Source organism: Acanthaster planci, linkage group LG05 (assembly GCF_054643075.1).
Source record: "Acanthaster planci isolate LZ-2023a linkage group LG05, COTS_SCS, whole genome shotgun sequence".
NCBI classification, from domain to species: Eukaryota; Metazoa; Echinodermata; class Asteroidea; order Valvatida; family Acanthasteridae; genus Acanthaster; species Acanthaster planci.
In genome coordinates, this window is record NC_141781.1 from 19,893,450 (window position 1) to 19,908,315 (window position 14,866).

The window sequence follows — 14,866 nt, forward strand, 5'->3', positions numbered from 1 at the left end:
TCCGAGCTGTGACCTCACAGTGATTGAGAATGTTTCATCCCTTCTGAAATCTTATCCGATTGTCTAAACCTCTCTCATTGCCTGTCAAGGTGTCGTTTAAAAGAAAATCCAATTAAAGTAGCACTTGCTGTTTTGTTTTTCAACAGAAAATGGTCCTGAAAACTCAATCATCTGATTTATCCAACCTTACATCAACATCGTCTTCACACCCAGCACAGGCCTGGTAGTTTTTAGGCCTCGTAAAAATATTTATGCTGAGAATTTGGAATGCATCAAAATCAAGGGGCCGGGGTATAGATATGCAAAGACAGGTAATTACTTTGGGGAAAGGGAGAGCACGGTCGCCGTGTAACAGATCGTGACAATTATCCCTTGCAGTGCATCTCTAATTCGCCGGCCTTTCTGCTTTTGTTTTTTTCTCCCTCGATGTTAATACGATCCCCACAATTATTTCGAGTCTAAACCACTTTAATGCAATTACCAAAGGATCGCTTCTCTCCCTGCATAGTAACGAGACGCCTACCTGGATATGAGATCGCCAATCGCGTCGAGGTGCTGACCTCATTACGGCTGCCGGGTGCTCATTTTCCAGTTGAAATACAAGGCATATAGTGTTCTAAAGCGGTCAGGCAAACGTCGTGTTTGTGAGTTTGAACGTCGTGTTTTTGAGTTTGAACGTCGTGTTTTTGACGTCGAACCTCGTGTTTGTAAGTTCAAACGCCGTGTTTGTGAGCGTCGTGTTTGTGAGCAGTCAGGGCCAATTTCGTGGATCATTAGGCCTAGCATGATTTTTTTCCCAGGACTACCAACCAAAATGTTCATGTGTTGGTGCCTGTGACTGGTGTTCAGCTGATGTTCGTTTATCATAAAAAATGACATGGATTTTTGGCTGGTAACCTGTTTTTCCTAAGCAAGATAATACTGTACGTGCTAAACAAATTTTTGTGCTCAGCAGCGGCATGGATTTGGGGATTCAGCAACGCTCCTTCATCCCACACAAATCATCGGGCAAAACATAGACTGGTGTCCCTGCCATAGCAACTGCTTGTCATCCACCACACACGCTACACGTAGATGGCTGGGGTCTGGGGAGCACACTTGGGTAGGCAGTACTGCGTGTCCTGCTACCAGGCGCAGGCCAATTTCATGCCGTTCTGCTAAGCAAAAAAATTTGCGAGCATCAGCTGAAAGCCAGTCACAAGCAATATACAACATGAAAATTTCGGTTGGTAATGCTGCTTTTATCGAGGACAAAAATAACACGCAAATGATCCATGAAATTGGCCCTGACCACTCACGAACACGACGTTTTACAATTCACAAACATGACGTTCAAACTCACACCCACGACGTTTGCCTGTCCGCTTTAGAACACCATAACACGGAGAAAGTGCTTCGTACTGGACAGGAGAGGGCGCCTATATGCAGTAAGTAGGACAGAGACTATACCAAGCAGAACTGGAGTCAAAAATATCGGAGCATGTTTTTGGAGAAACAGAATTTTCGACTCTTATGAAATTATTCAGACCTAACGTTTTTGATACATTCGGCTCCAGTTTTCCCAATTCCCAACCTAACATGTTTTCAAAATTTGAATGAAATTTTACAGGCGTAGCATGTTCTCAATTTTTTTGGAACGCCTTTCAAGACATGAAACAGCCACACGTTCCAATTTCGGCACACACATTTCATCCTCAATCTCATTTCATCCGAAACAAGAAAGCACCTGATGTCTTTGACGTTGTTCGGCCCCATGCAATCCCAAGTTCTGGTCCTTTTTTTTACGATTCGGCTGTGTTCGGCAAACACAGCCGCAGTGAAATTATAGACTGGTTCCCGCTACCACAAGCCATTAAACTACGCCGCAAAGCGATTAGGGAAGCGATGTATAATGGTAGGCCTAGCCGCTGATGGTTGCACTACACTAAGAGATACGGACCTCCTAAAAAGTGCAAAATCCAACCACATATTTTTCAGAAAGTGATGGAAACAGCGACATGAAAAGCTGTCATGTGTCCCACCTCAGTGTCCCACTTTATACTGCGTATTAGTTACTCTGAGCTTTTCAAAACTTGAGTTTTCATGTGAGGGATTTCTTCTGCACTCTGAAAACACCAGGGTCAGACTTACCCGGTCTGGGTCCTATGGGGTCTGACCCTTTTCCAGGTCAAATTACGACCCCGTTTTGCGTCATATTTAACGCAGAAAGGGTCAAATATGACCCAAAACAAATCTGAACCAAAACAGGTCATAATTCCGACCCTGCCAGTTCCGCCCGCGGCCCTTGCCCGGGGGCCGGGAGCTCCGTCGGAAGCCGAACCGCCGTCTCGACAGGGACGCCAGATCACTACCGGGAAAGGGTCAGGCCCAATGGGACCCAGATTCAGAGTCAGTCTGACCATGATGTTTTTAGACTGTGGACCAAGTTCTCATCAGTTCACTGACCTCAGTTGGCTGATTCAGGGATGGTTGGAAGTATTTCAGAATCTCCTAGCTGTTTGTCTTTCAAAAATTAGATGAAAATCGAGTATGTACTATGTTAAATATCCAACTGAGCAAATGCTAGGTGCCCCATCTTGGGTTAACAAGTTTCACCCCTTTGATTTTTTTTTTACTCAATCCAACTTTGGCCTTCCTATCTGAGCAGAGATATAACAGGATCTCTCAAATGGTCTTTTTATTTGCTCCGTGCCTGGAGAAATCACTTAAGAACTCCCTGAGATAACAAGACAGTAGATTACTTTCCGATTGATCATAAAACGACGAATAAATATTTCCCACTAAACAGAACCAAATTGCTGTGGGCTCAAGAGGCCACATGATGTTGACCGCAAACATTTGCGCTGCGCCTCGTGCCGACGACTAACATGACGGCCGCGGGGACTGCGTGTTTGCACAGCTAGCACTGCTAGCAGCGACTGCCTCAGCTTTTAACTTGCAGCAAAATTGAATCCATTCCCAAGGAAAAAAACTCTGAGATAACAACATATACCCTATAAAATGCTTTTAAAGCATTGTGAAACATAAGTAATTCGAATGCTTGCGACTGTGATGGACCTTTTGAAGGGCTATTCTCTACCGCTGAGTGTAAAGGAGTTTCTGAAATCTTTCATTGGCTGCAATGCGCCAACACACCGTTTTTACACCGCCTGTATTCTGCTGTGCCCCCGAGTATGTCATGTGCATTTCATTTTAACTGACGCAACAAGAGAGAAGTGACATCGTATGACAACACTGCAAAACTACAGTGTTAAGCTAACACTGTAAAAGTACAGTGTTAAACTTCACATTCCAAGCCTTCCCAAGAGATTGCATATCCTATCTTGGTCTTAAATGCACAAGGGATGTTAAGTTAACCCTGCACTTTGAGAAGCTGCGTACCATGACTTGACGAGTTTCTTCCTGAGTTGAACAGTCCACCGCTAGTCTTGCTCGCAATTCTATCAACAAGATAGACCTTTGTACCGATGACGCCACACTTTGATTACGTTCGTGCTTTCCTCCGGTGTCACTGGCTAAATAGAAAAGTGCGCACGTAAACAAAGTTTGATGTCATCTGCACATGTGGCCTGCTTAAGGAAATATGCTAAGCGATAAATTCTACAAACATCTGACGGTATCGCGCATTATCATATCTCTGACTAAATTGTAAGCTAACGTCCATCTTTGCGATAACATAAACCTGCAAAAAACTGGAAACAAACGAGAGAGAGAAAAAATTGTATCTAATATCAAAACATCAGACACCCGGCATTCGAACCATACAAGCCAGTTCAGCTGATCTCTTTTCTCTTTTTAAGCTCTGACACAATTCTGCTGTCATGTAGAGTGTTTTCGTTGGCAAACTGAACTTGGAAAAGTTGCATTTTGCTGCACAAGCCTCGTTTATTAACAGCTGCAGGAAGTCGGTTCGGGTGATGGGTAAGCGATGAAATAATACCATTTTGGTTACATAAATAAATCAACAAAATAGACTTTTGTCAGGGTAGATTGTTTTTCTCAATATATTAGTTACTCTAGATGTAACTTTACTCGTTAACAGCCAGACTTTAGGTCTATAGCCTATGTGATATTTCTGTCTGTCCCTGCACGATATCCCACAGAACGGAATGTAAATAATAGATTATTTACAATGTTTGATTCCCAATAGTTTTCATAAGAGACGAACTGATTCAACATTATTTTGAGGGCGGGTATACCTATGATGAAATCTGCTGTATACTCCAAATTAGACATGACATTATTTGCAGGTTGGCTCACAGAAGTCTTTTAAACAGTAACGTTACTTGTTAGCCCTATAAATAATGCTGATGTGCTGGACAACCTGTTCTCATTGGTCTATCCACCATGGCATACACACCCACAAAAACCAACACGTCATATTTTCTGAAACTTAAACCAAGTGGTTATTGCCCCTTAACAATACATTTAATAAACAGTTTGTTATCCACAGCACGTCTAGTATTTCTGGATTTCAAGGTGAAATTGAGAGGACAAGATAGAATATCTGTATCGGCGGGCAGATTTCTTCCTGGAATTTGATGAAAACAAGTCGGTACATTTTTACAGTATGCAAATTAAAATAACACTGTGGATAAGTTGGCCGGAACAATTTTGCTGAAAATGTTTTCCCCCAAAAAATACTTGGTTGAATTCTCAGAGAGGCGATATTTTCTTGTCAAGGGGCAGGGGTAGTCTAGCATTATTGGAATTAATTATGTGACTAGTATATGCTTTGCAGGTAGGATTTGTACTTGCCTTATTCGGAAAAGATCTTTAGAAGTGAATGGAATCATCACATTGTCATTTGTTTAACAACGGCTTTTGCAGATCCTGTGCAACCCATTTGATGGGCGACGCACGACGGACGACGCACAACGGGCGACGCACGACGGACGACGGAAAATGGCATGTTTGGAACTGGTAAATGGCAGAATTGGGACACAACAGAAAGCAAAATGCGACGGACGACGGGCGACGGCAGATATGGAATTCCATAGAAGATGCTTTCACCAGCATGTTCTGATGGGGGCCCTGTGCATGGCCTGTGAAAGTATTACATTTTACGATGCTTCCTTCTGCAATCTAAGGCAATCACAGAGCACCTGTAGTAGCTTCAGCTTCGAAGTTATATATTGGACCCCATTTTACTTGTAGGATTATTAGCATTGGTTAATGGTTGAGGGGGAACTTCAATACGGAGTACTGGAGGTGCCATCCGATTTAGTAGTTTATTACTTTAGCTTAGTAATTTATTACTTAGTGTGCAACTGTGAAGCAAACTGCATGAGATAATTATCTCGTGAGGTGTTACAGTAACAAGGCACTGTTTGCCAGTACGCAGGCTTATCCTACTTCCTAGATGCTGACATCCTGTGATAACTTTTCCAGGACATGCACATCTCATTTCAGTAGGTTGATATACCCGAGACGGAGTAATCCAAGAACTTGTACGCATTGTACATCAGTTCTCGTCTTCAGCTTATTCGCCATTGCGTGCAAACTGAAAGACTTCACTGATATGTTGTTATGACTTTCAGAAATAAAGGCTCTTCTAGCGTTGATTTGTTACGAAGGGGCTTGAAAGAGGTTTGCCCGAGGAGCAAAGGCTGCCGGCACAGGAAACCTGTCATCCGTGCTTTTGACCGAATACCGCTTCCTGTAAAACAATCAATTTACCCCTTCCGGCAGTCAAAATACAAAAAAAAAATATGCTCGGGGAAAAAAAATTGATTACAATATTCTGTGTCCTCCTGGCAACAGAAAATGTCAAAATGTGCGCTGAAGTGAAGGTGTGAAGTATCCAGGCACGAGAATGCATGCAGCGGCTGCAACTCAACTATGCCGCCCGTCCTTTGTAAGGCTTGCAGGGTATGAGATGAACAGGAAACAAAAAGTCGTTTGCCCCTGTCACGAGAAAGAGCTCCTTGAAATGAATGGTAAGGTTTTGATTTAGAACAGCATGTTTGGAACTTTTCCCAGTGTCTTACTCGGCTCTTCAGGTCTTGAAAATTTTGTCTTCGGCTCAAGCTCTACTTCTCTGTTTCTTTCGCTTTTCTTAATTCGGCTGTATATCACAGAAAGACACTATATTAAATATTATTCATTGACTAATGAAATGTTGACTCAAGGTTTTCCCGCGAAAAACATAAAGGGGAATTTTGTAAAGTTACTTAGTTTCACCTATATTTTAAATAGTAACCAAGTACTTTAAATACTGTAATGGGCGTATGGCGTAAGCTGATTGTCAGTGGTAGGCTTCCATAGATTTGGAGCGTGTTGTGAAGACAGGAAAGGGTTTCCATGACAACCGTTAGTAAGTGAATTTTCCTTGTAACTTTGCAGAATCAGCATTTATGTACCTATTTTAAAAAATCACTAAATTTAGTGATAGTTTTGGCCCTGATCCCTTGGTAATGTGTGGCTTAGGTGACAAAAGTCATGATAAAAGTTGTAATGCATTAACGTCGATCACGTGATTGTTGGCCCGCCAAGCTGCCATTTTTGCTAGCCCTGACGAAGACGTGCTCGTCTTAACCGAGTAATTTTCGAACCGTTTTCGGCAGTTTCGCCAGAGTATTGCTTTATAAATGTTCTCAAAAATTAAATAATAAGTACTTGTTAACCGTAGGACCAGTGAAAGGGTCAAAGGATAGATTATTTTGCCTTCTCTGTTCGTCTTTGTCGCCCTGTGTAGCACCGCAAATTACGTCAGTCATGAGTGATACGACGCTGTGTCGAAGATGCACGGAGATTAGCTGAGCTGTGGGTTGTTATCATTAATTATTCATACAGGGGAGTATCCCATGTTAAAGTTGTGAATGATTGTTGCATTTCATGATAAATTGGCTTCCATCGCCGACTAAGACGGACGGGAACTGTTGAAATCTAAACTACGGAGGCCCAGTGGTGCCGATTTCCTTTGTGTGGAAACCCTTTGAGCGTAGTTCGCCGTCTTCATTATTACTGTTTGAGAGTTCCTCTTTCCAAAATGTATAGTGAACCATGTATGTCACTATAAGATACACCACAATCCATACATATGTTCTAGTTCCTTTAACAAAAAGTCGGGGATGCATTTCCAGGGGTGACTTATGTCAGGCGCTAATTAACATCTATGTGATACCTTCTCTGATGTTATTTAGATACCAGTACATGTAATTAAATCCTTGTCGAAATTGTATATTTCACATGCAAGATTTTTCTTGGGGAGACTGCCTACGCGCTCCCTGTTATTAAACGGCACATTCAAAGAACCTCTAGATGGGAGTCACTCATCGCATCGTTGGATGTCCAGTCCTAGCCCCCAGTTCCCCCTTCTCTTCACAAGACTGACAAGACACTGGGCTATAGGATCACTGGCAGCGTAATGGACTTGCAACGTGCTGGTCTGCACACGCTGATCACCCGTCATTTAATCAATTGACGCCCTCCGGAAATTGATTTAGGGCCCCTTTACGCAGTGGTAAGAAAAACTTTTTTTAGGTAGAATTCACCCGCGGTTTCCTATCGGACAGTTTAGAGACTGTTAAGGCCCAATTACACGGTGAGCGGTAAAAAGGTATTAAAACCGAGCACATTTGTTTTCTGTGGTGCAGTTTGCCAAGAAAACACAATAAGGTGGTGAACTGCTGTGTTTGCAAACCTGAGCTATTTTTTTCAGAGGCTACGAAGAGACAAGGCGCCACTGGCAAAATTATCGCCAGTCTGGCTGTGACCTGTCCTATACTGTGAACTGACATTCCGTGCGATTGGGCAATAAACGGCAGTATTTAAAAAACCTGCCGTAAATTGCACTGTGAAGGCACGTTCTGTGTAAGAGGCGGGCTCTTTTGGTTTTCGTGATACGGTAGAGCGCTTCGTTATGCATTCGATTCTTTCTGTGGAGCGCAATGGCAAGTCAGTAGTTAGGGCCTAAATGATTTGAATACCAAAGGAGCTTCTGAACGAGTATGGAAAAGTGAAATTAGAGCGTCCAATTGTGGGTACAGGCCTTCCCACATTAAAGAGACATAATCTTAAAGGAAGCCCAGACCTGGTTCTGGGGAAAAATGCCCCCGTGACATCTTGATCCTGAAAACGTCTATAATTATCTCAGCCTGTGCATGTGTAGTCCCCATAACCCGATTACAGGTATGCTTGTTATACCACGGTAACAAATCGTGAATTTTGAATAGTTGAGCACTAATTGTACCTTGATCATTGCCTCACCCTGTTGAAAGTGTTTCCCCGCTTTGTGTGTTTTACCGCAACATTGGGTACGAGGTTGTACCTACGCTGATACTACGTACGTATAGCGTATGGTCCCATAAGATGCGCTGTAGGGGACAGCGAAGCACCATTTCTTCAACAAGGGGGGGGGACCCTCTGCTTCGCCTTGCATGGGTATACAAAACAGTTACATAATGGACTCCTACACAGCAGGCAACAATAATGAAGGGTATTGTAGATTGGCTTTTTTTGTACTTAGTATGCCATGCGTGGACGCTGCACGATGACCGCTTTAATCTCTTGCATTATACACAGTTTTGAGGGAAATGCAAAGCATGGCGTGTAGCTCAGTACCCTGACCAACTTCTGGAACGTCCTGTTCATAATTGTACTGTGTCCTCTTCCAGTTTGAATCAATTTGCGTTCTCGTGCTACTCAGGCGGTGCACCAGTCTTCAAAAAACAATGATGTCACGTCCCACCTCAACCCCTGACCTATGACCTCTTCTCATAACTGCACGGCGGGCGCCGAGAGTGGTGTTTTTTTGCGGAAGGAAAAATGTTCTCCTTTTTTGTCGCTAACTGACAGTTTTGTCCAGAAGTAATGGCCACAGACCAAGACGACAGGTATGTCGACAAAGGTAAACATTCTGACACACCTAATAAATCAGTAGATTCTGGAGATGATAGAAGTAATTGTTCAGGATCGTGCTGGCATGGCAGTCAGTGCCGACCATGCCGGCGTGTCACGCGCGCGTGGTGAATCTCTGCACGCTCGTGACACACATGTATATGATGCTCGAGATCGGTACCATTTGCGACTCCAATCTTTGGGTCGCGATGATAGAGAGGTGGACCGCACTTCACACCTTCGTTCTTTGAGTCGTGAAAGTGGTAATGACGACAGGCAATGTCTCCAAGGTCGTAGTCAGCAGGGGAGAGATACCTTTTATGATCGTGGAGAGGAATTGCACGATCGAAGACTGATACTGGTTTTTACCATCACGGTTTTTCATACTATTTGTAATGTTATATATTTCTGGTAATGACACCAAGGATCCCTCAAAAGCGCCCTAGGCACTGTAGCTCACAAGCCTGAAGAAACCTGTGGATAGGAGACAGTGAGAAGCAGTTACAGTTTTAGAGGTGGGATGAAAACCCCAGCGGAATATTCTGGGTAAAACCCACGGAATCAGATAGGGACTGAAAACCCAATCCACATGTGGACCGGGCCGGGATTCGAACCCGGGCCGCAGAGGTGGAGGGCGAGGAAACAACCACCACGCAAACCTGACTCCCATTTGCCCAGAACACAAGAAATTCCTCAGATTCGAATAGGAAGGGGTGTTACTAGAGTGTCAGGTAGTCCCCTTTGGATTGAAATCAGCTCCTCGCCTTTTCACCAAACTCATGAAACCAGTGGTTTCTTATCTACACCAGAGGTCGATGAGGTTAATAATCTATCTAGACGACATTTTGCTTGTAGCAAATTCAGAGAAGTAGTGTCAATCTCACAAGCATTACATTCTCCAAATATTCAAAGGCTCGGGGCTGTTGGTGAATTTGGAGTAGTCCCAGTTGACCCCGAGTCATCAAATTCGATTCCTTGGCCACATAATAGATTCAATCAAGATGACTCTGAGTCTCCCGGAAAAGAAAATCAAACAATTGGAAGGTCTGTGTCTGCAGATCATCAGAAACCCACAAATGACAGCAGAGAGTCTTGCTAGCTTACTTGGGAAGATGAATGCAACATCAGGAGATGTTGTCCCAGCCCCAGTATTCTTTACCTGTCAAGCAGATCTGATTGCAGCTGTTCAGAAAGATCCATCTTACCAGGGCCAAATAGTTCTGTCAGAACCAAGCCTTCAAGATCTCCAGTGGTGGGGGACGTGTCTGCATCAATGGAACGGGAAACCAATCTCATTGCCTCACCCTCAGTTGATCAGATCCTTTGTCCCATGGCTGGGGAGCCCACTGCAACAATATACAGACGGGGGCAGACGGTCTCCGAGGAAGAGAGGGCATCACATCAATTTTCTGGAATTACTAGCCTCCTTCCTGGCTCTCCAGTCCTTTGTTTTGGACAAACGGAAGTGCCATATTCTGGTGCGGTTGGACAATTCAACTGAAACAGATCACATCAAGCACAAAGGGGGAACGCACACCTCATCTCTATCGAACCTTGCGATAGAAATGTGGAAGTGCTGCTTGGAACGGGAGATCACACTCACAGCATACCACAGTCCAGGCAGAGAACCTCATTGCGGATTCCCAATCACGACTGTTTGTGGACAGACTGGAATGGATGCTGAGTACTCATATTCTTCAAATAGTACGTATGAGGCTAGACTGCTATCCGAACTGACAATCGACTTGTTTGCCTCAAGGATAAATCATCAGTTTCCACGTTATGTAACGTGGAGACCAGACTCGGGGGGCAGTAGCAATAAACGCGTTAAACTTTTCAATATCATGGACGAAAGAACAATTAGAATATGCGTTTCCGCCCTTTTGTCTCTTAGCACAGATGTTGAGCAAGGTAGAAGTAGATCAGGCAACAATTCTTGTCATAGCACCAATATGGACAACTCAAGCTTGGTACCCACTGTTGCTAAAATAAGCTAAAGCACAACCAATTCTTGTCCCTCACCAGGAGAACATTCTCGCCTTGCCTCGTTCGGGTCAACCACATCCTCTGAGCAATTCCCTACACCTAGCGGCATGACTGCTTTGCGGAGACAGTTCAAAGCGAAAGGTTTTTCGTCGGAGGTTGCTATAGATGAACCATTTCAACGTATCGCCAAAACATTGGAGGTGTCCAGGTTGGTCAATTACCAGAAATATGCAAGCTGGTGAAGGGTTTTAATCATAACCCTCCGAGAACAAAGTATGCTCATATTTTGGATGTAGAGTCAGTACTCATATACATAAGGCTCAGTTGTCTCCCAACATGCTAATACCATGAAGAATGTCTTACTTTTGGGGTTAGTTACCCTAGGAGGGGTTTGGTCTCTTTAGAACATTGACATAAGGGACTTATCAGTATAGCATAGTTTCCTGAAGTTTGTACCGTCCAGATTACATAAGCAGCATAGACCTGGCCATGATATCAAGGGAGTTGGCATTGAAGCCTTTGAGAATGGACATATTTGTCCACTACGTTCAGTCGCACACTATTTGGAACGAACGGCTGTGTGTCGTGGTTCTGAAACCCAGTTATTTAGCAGTCATCAGAAACCTCACAGAAAGGTAGTTTCCTCAACAATCAGTCGTTGGATGTTGGAAATACTTGTCTTAGCAGGTGTTGATACAGAGTATTTCAAAGCTCATTCAACAAGAGGAGCAGCAGCATGTTGTTCCCATAGTTTAGGAGTAGCCCACAGGGATATTCTTGAAGCTGCAGGTTGGTCAGTTGGGTCAACATTCAGTAGATTTTACCTTTGGCCCTCTGCAACCTCTACAGTTGCAAGGACTCTGTTCAGTGAGGTGACTTCAAAGTCGCCAATTGATTCGACCCGAAAGAGGACGCAGTATAGATTATGCAAAGGTACTTACCTGCTGTATAATCTTGGTTATACAAGTCCTCTGAAGGTGAGAATCGATTCCCACCCGTCATGCCAGCTTATTGAGACGATTGATTCCCAATCCCTTGATTCTCACTATTGAAGTTAATCTGTTACTTTCATTGTAAATACGTTAGTATGTTAGTCTAACTGGTGTTTAATTTATACTTGTCTTGTCGATTTTGCAAGTTTATTGTTGTTCAGAGTTCTTTACATGTATCTTCTATCTTGTTCTTTTGTAGTTGGTTGACCTTGAAGTCATTCTAGAGTGCAGCTTCAAGTTGGGAGTTGTTTTTAGTTTTGAACTTTCGGCCCACCCAGTTTCTCTGAGTCTGATCACCCACCCCTCATGTGAGCTATGAGAAGAGGTCATAGGTCAGAGGTTGAGGTGGGACGTGACGTCATTGTTTTTTGAAGACTGGTGCACCGCCTGTGTAGCACGAGAACGCTAATTGATTCTCACCTTCAGAGGACTTGTATAACCAAGATTATACAGCAGGTACGTACCTTTGCATACTCTTTAATTCTCCTGCATTGTCCAAGTATTGAGCTGGGTTGCATTTCATTAAACAAGAACCAAATGATAACGTGCAAGTCCAAAGATATATATCAGTTATACCTTAGCGTGCTTGCCTTGGGTGGTAGGTACCCACCAAAGTGGCTGAAGACCCTGTTCTTTTTGAAAGTGGTATCTTTTCAGAAATACAACTTATGTTGCTACTTTGTGTAAAAGACGTGACAGTAATTCTTACTTTATTTTAACTAGACGGTCTACCTTAGAACGTGGGCTCTGTATCAAAGGTGAAATGCAGAACAGTACCAACATTTCTTAGGCATTTATCGAAACTGTTGGCGTATGTTTAAGCCTCCGACGGAAAGGTTAGCACACGGACTGCCCAGGGATGAGGATCTTTCAGATCTCTTCCCACTTCCTTCTTTCAACCCCCCAGCGTTCCCGGAACACTTTACTGTCATAATTCAAGGGCAGCCTTAATTACACCTAATCCCTTGTGCTGGAAATCCTACCCGTCTGTAAAAATGTCCGTGCCCTGGGCTATGGCGATCGAGATAGGTCATGAAAGTGAAACGCACAGTGGAACGCAGGTCTCACAGTGAAATTAATCAGTAACTGGTTACTAAAAATAAAAATGAAGCGCAGCGCAAGTGTTGACTTGTTAGAGTTTTTTAACCGAGGGATGATGTTGAAGTCCAAATTTTCCCAAACCCAGCATCATTGGGAAATTTAGGATTGCAGGAAGGGCTGAATAATCATTACTACTGTGTAACGCTATTCACGAAAACAAATGTCCAGTATTAAGCCCTATCAGTGACATTTTTACAGGAAAATTCACGTGGAATTTACATTCCATCGTTGACTCCTTATCGAGCAAGATGGACAAATATCCTTACATTGTCAGCTCTATCTATACAGGGATGTCAATAATCACTCAGCGTCATCGTTCCGGAGGCGAATTCCCAAGTTCGCGAGCTTTGATTAAAACACACAAAAAGCCGAGAGAGAATCGATCGATCGATCAAAAAATCTATGAGCACACTTTAATTAAGGCTTTGTTTCAACACTGATTTCAGGTCTGTCTTGGGAGGGGCTTGGATTACTCGAGAGGCAGTCGACAGCGGAGAAAGGTGCATATCCTGTCGCCTGCCGCCCAGTCATGACGGAGGTGTGATCCCTGTCAGAGAATTCCCGGCAGATAAAGCAAATTGCAAACCCCAATATAGGAACTTCATGCCATGAGCTTGAGGCTGTATTTTTCACGTTTGTCTTAAAAAGTTTAGACAACCCGATTGTTTGATGGTAGATAGATATTACCGCGTTGAATTACGTCCTGTGCCTTCCCGTCTTCAAAGTTGATATTTCAACATATTACACGCTTGAAATTTGACCCAACCAAATTAACACTTTGGAGACGTTCAAGAGGGTGCGTACCAGCCAGAGTTGACTACATGCAGCATGGGACGGAATATGCAGCACATGCGTGGCACCAGTTATACATCTCTTACCTACGACTTATATCCCCTGCGTATAACTTTTTTTTGTACCTACGACATAGATAAGTCTTGCGTACAATTAGACGAAAGTGCAACTTGATTCCTTGGTCGTACGTAAATTATACGAGATTAAGTCTTACGAACAAGTTACGACTCGTTCGTATGGAGAGTTATAAAAGTCGTATAAGTTCGAGATATTCTCATTGTCTCCTCTCTACAGGTTTCTTCAGGCTTGCGAACAGTGCCAAGGGCGCTTTTAAAGAATCTTTGCTGTCATTACCAGAAATAAATAATAATATAACTTGTACTTTTAATCCTATATGAGATAAATCATAAAAACGACACAGAAGTCTTGCGTACGAGTTAGCTCAAGGACGCCAGAGATTTTGTCTACCCTGTCCCAAACACGCTTTCGTTTGCCCCATTATTTTCTGATCCATCCACAGTTTGGCAGACCCTTTCTTTAGAAGATTACAGACTTATTAGAAATGAAAAAAAGCCTTTCTGGAGTGGTTAATTATTTCAACCAAATATTTCAAATTTAAGTAACATTACAGGGGATGGGTCGTGCTGGGAAGATTTCTTGTAAAAATACATCAACACAAGTCATACACCAAACATACATGTAACAAGAAAATACATCTGCATAATTTCAAAATGCGCGTAAATATGTTTAAAATTATAGTTTTTACGACCCTATTCCACTCCCTTCTGGGAGCAAAAGCTAAACAACAGCCGTCGCGTACCGAAAAAGTCTAAAGAAATTCCCAAGAATCGTAACGTCACAGGACGGAGTCCCTTATCCGGCGACTGTTTACTGTTACGCAACGACGCGTCGACATGTACTTCATGCAGTAGCGTTAGCGCGTGCCATTGTGTCAGACAAACATGACAACTGATCGCTTTCATGATCGGAAAAGGCATCAACGCTGGAATTATCGTCGCTTTAAATCGTCCCGACGCTAATAATCGTGGCGACGATAATTTCAGCGTTGATGCTTTTTCCGATCTTGACAGCGATCAGTTGTCTTGTTCGTCTTATTCATTTTGACGAAGAAAGCGACATTGAAGGAGCCGATG

At 43.2% G+C, this 14,866-nt stretch overlaps 1 long non-coding RNA gene across 2 annotated transcripts; it reads left to right on the plus strand.

The window, feature by feature from the left end:
* Positions 1 to 8,460: 8,460 nt before the first annotated feature.
* On the plus strand, positions 8,461 to 13,979 carry LOC110989443 (uncharacterized). Of its 2 annotated transcripts, none has more exons than XR_002599613.2 (4): positions 8,461 to 8,837; positions 10,867 to 11,035; positions 12,019 to 12,275; positions 13,367 to 13,979. It is a non-coding gene; the product is annotated as an uncharacterized LOC110989443 (long non-coding RNA). The 2 variants fall into 2 exon arrangements; XR_002599612.2 differs by having other exon boundaries at positions 8,463 to 8,851.
* The last annotated feature ends 887 nt before the right edge of the window (positions 13,980 to 14,866 follow it).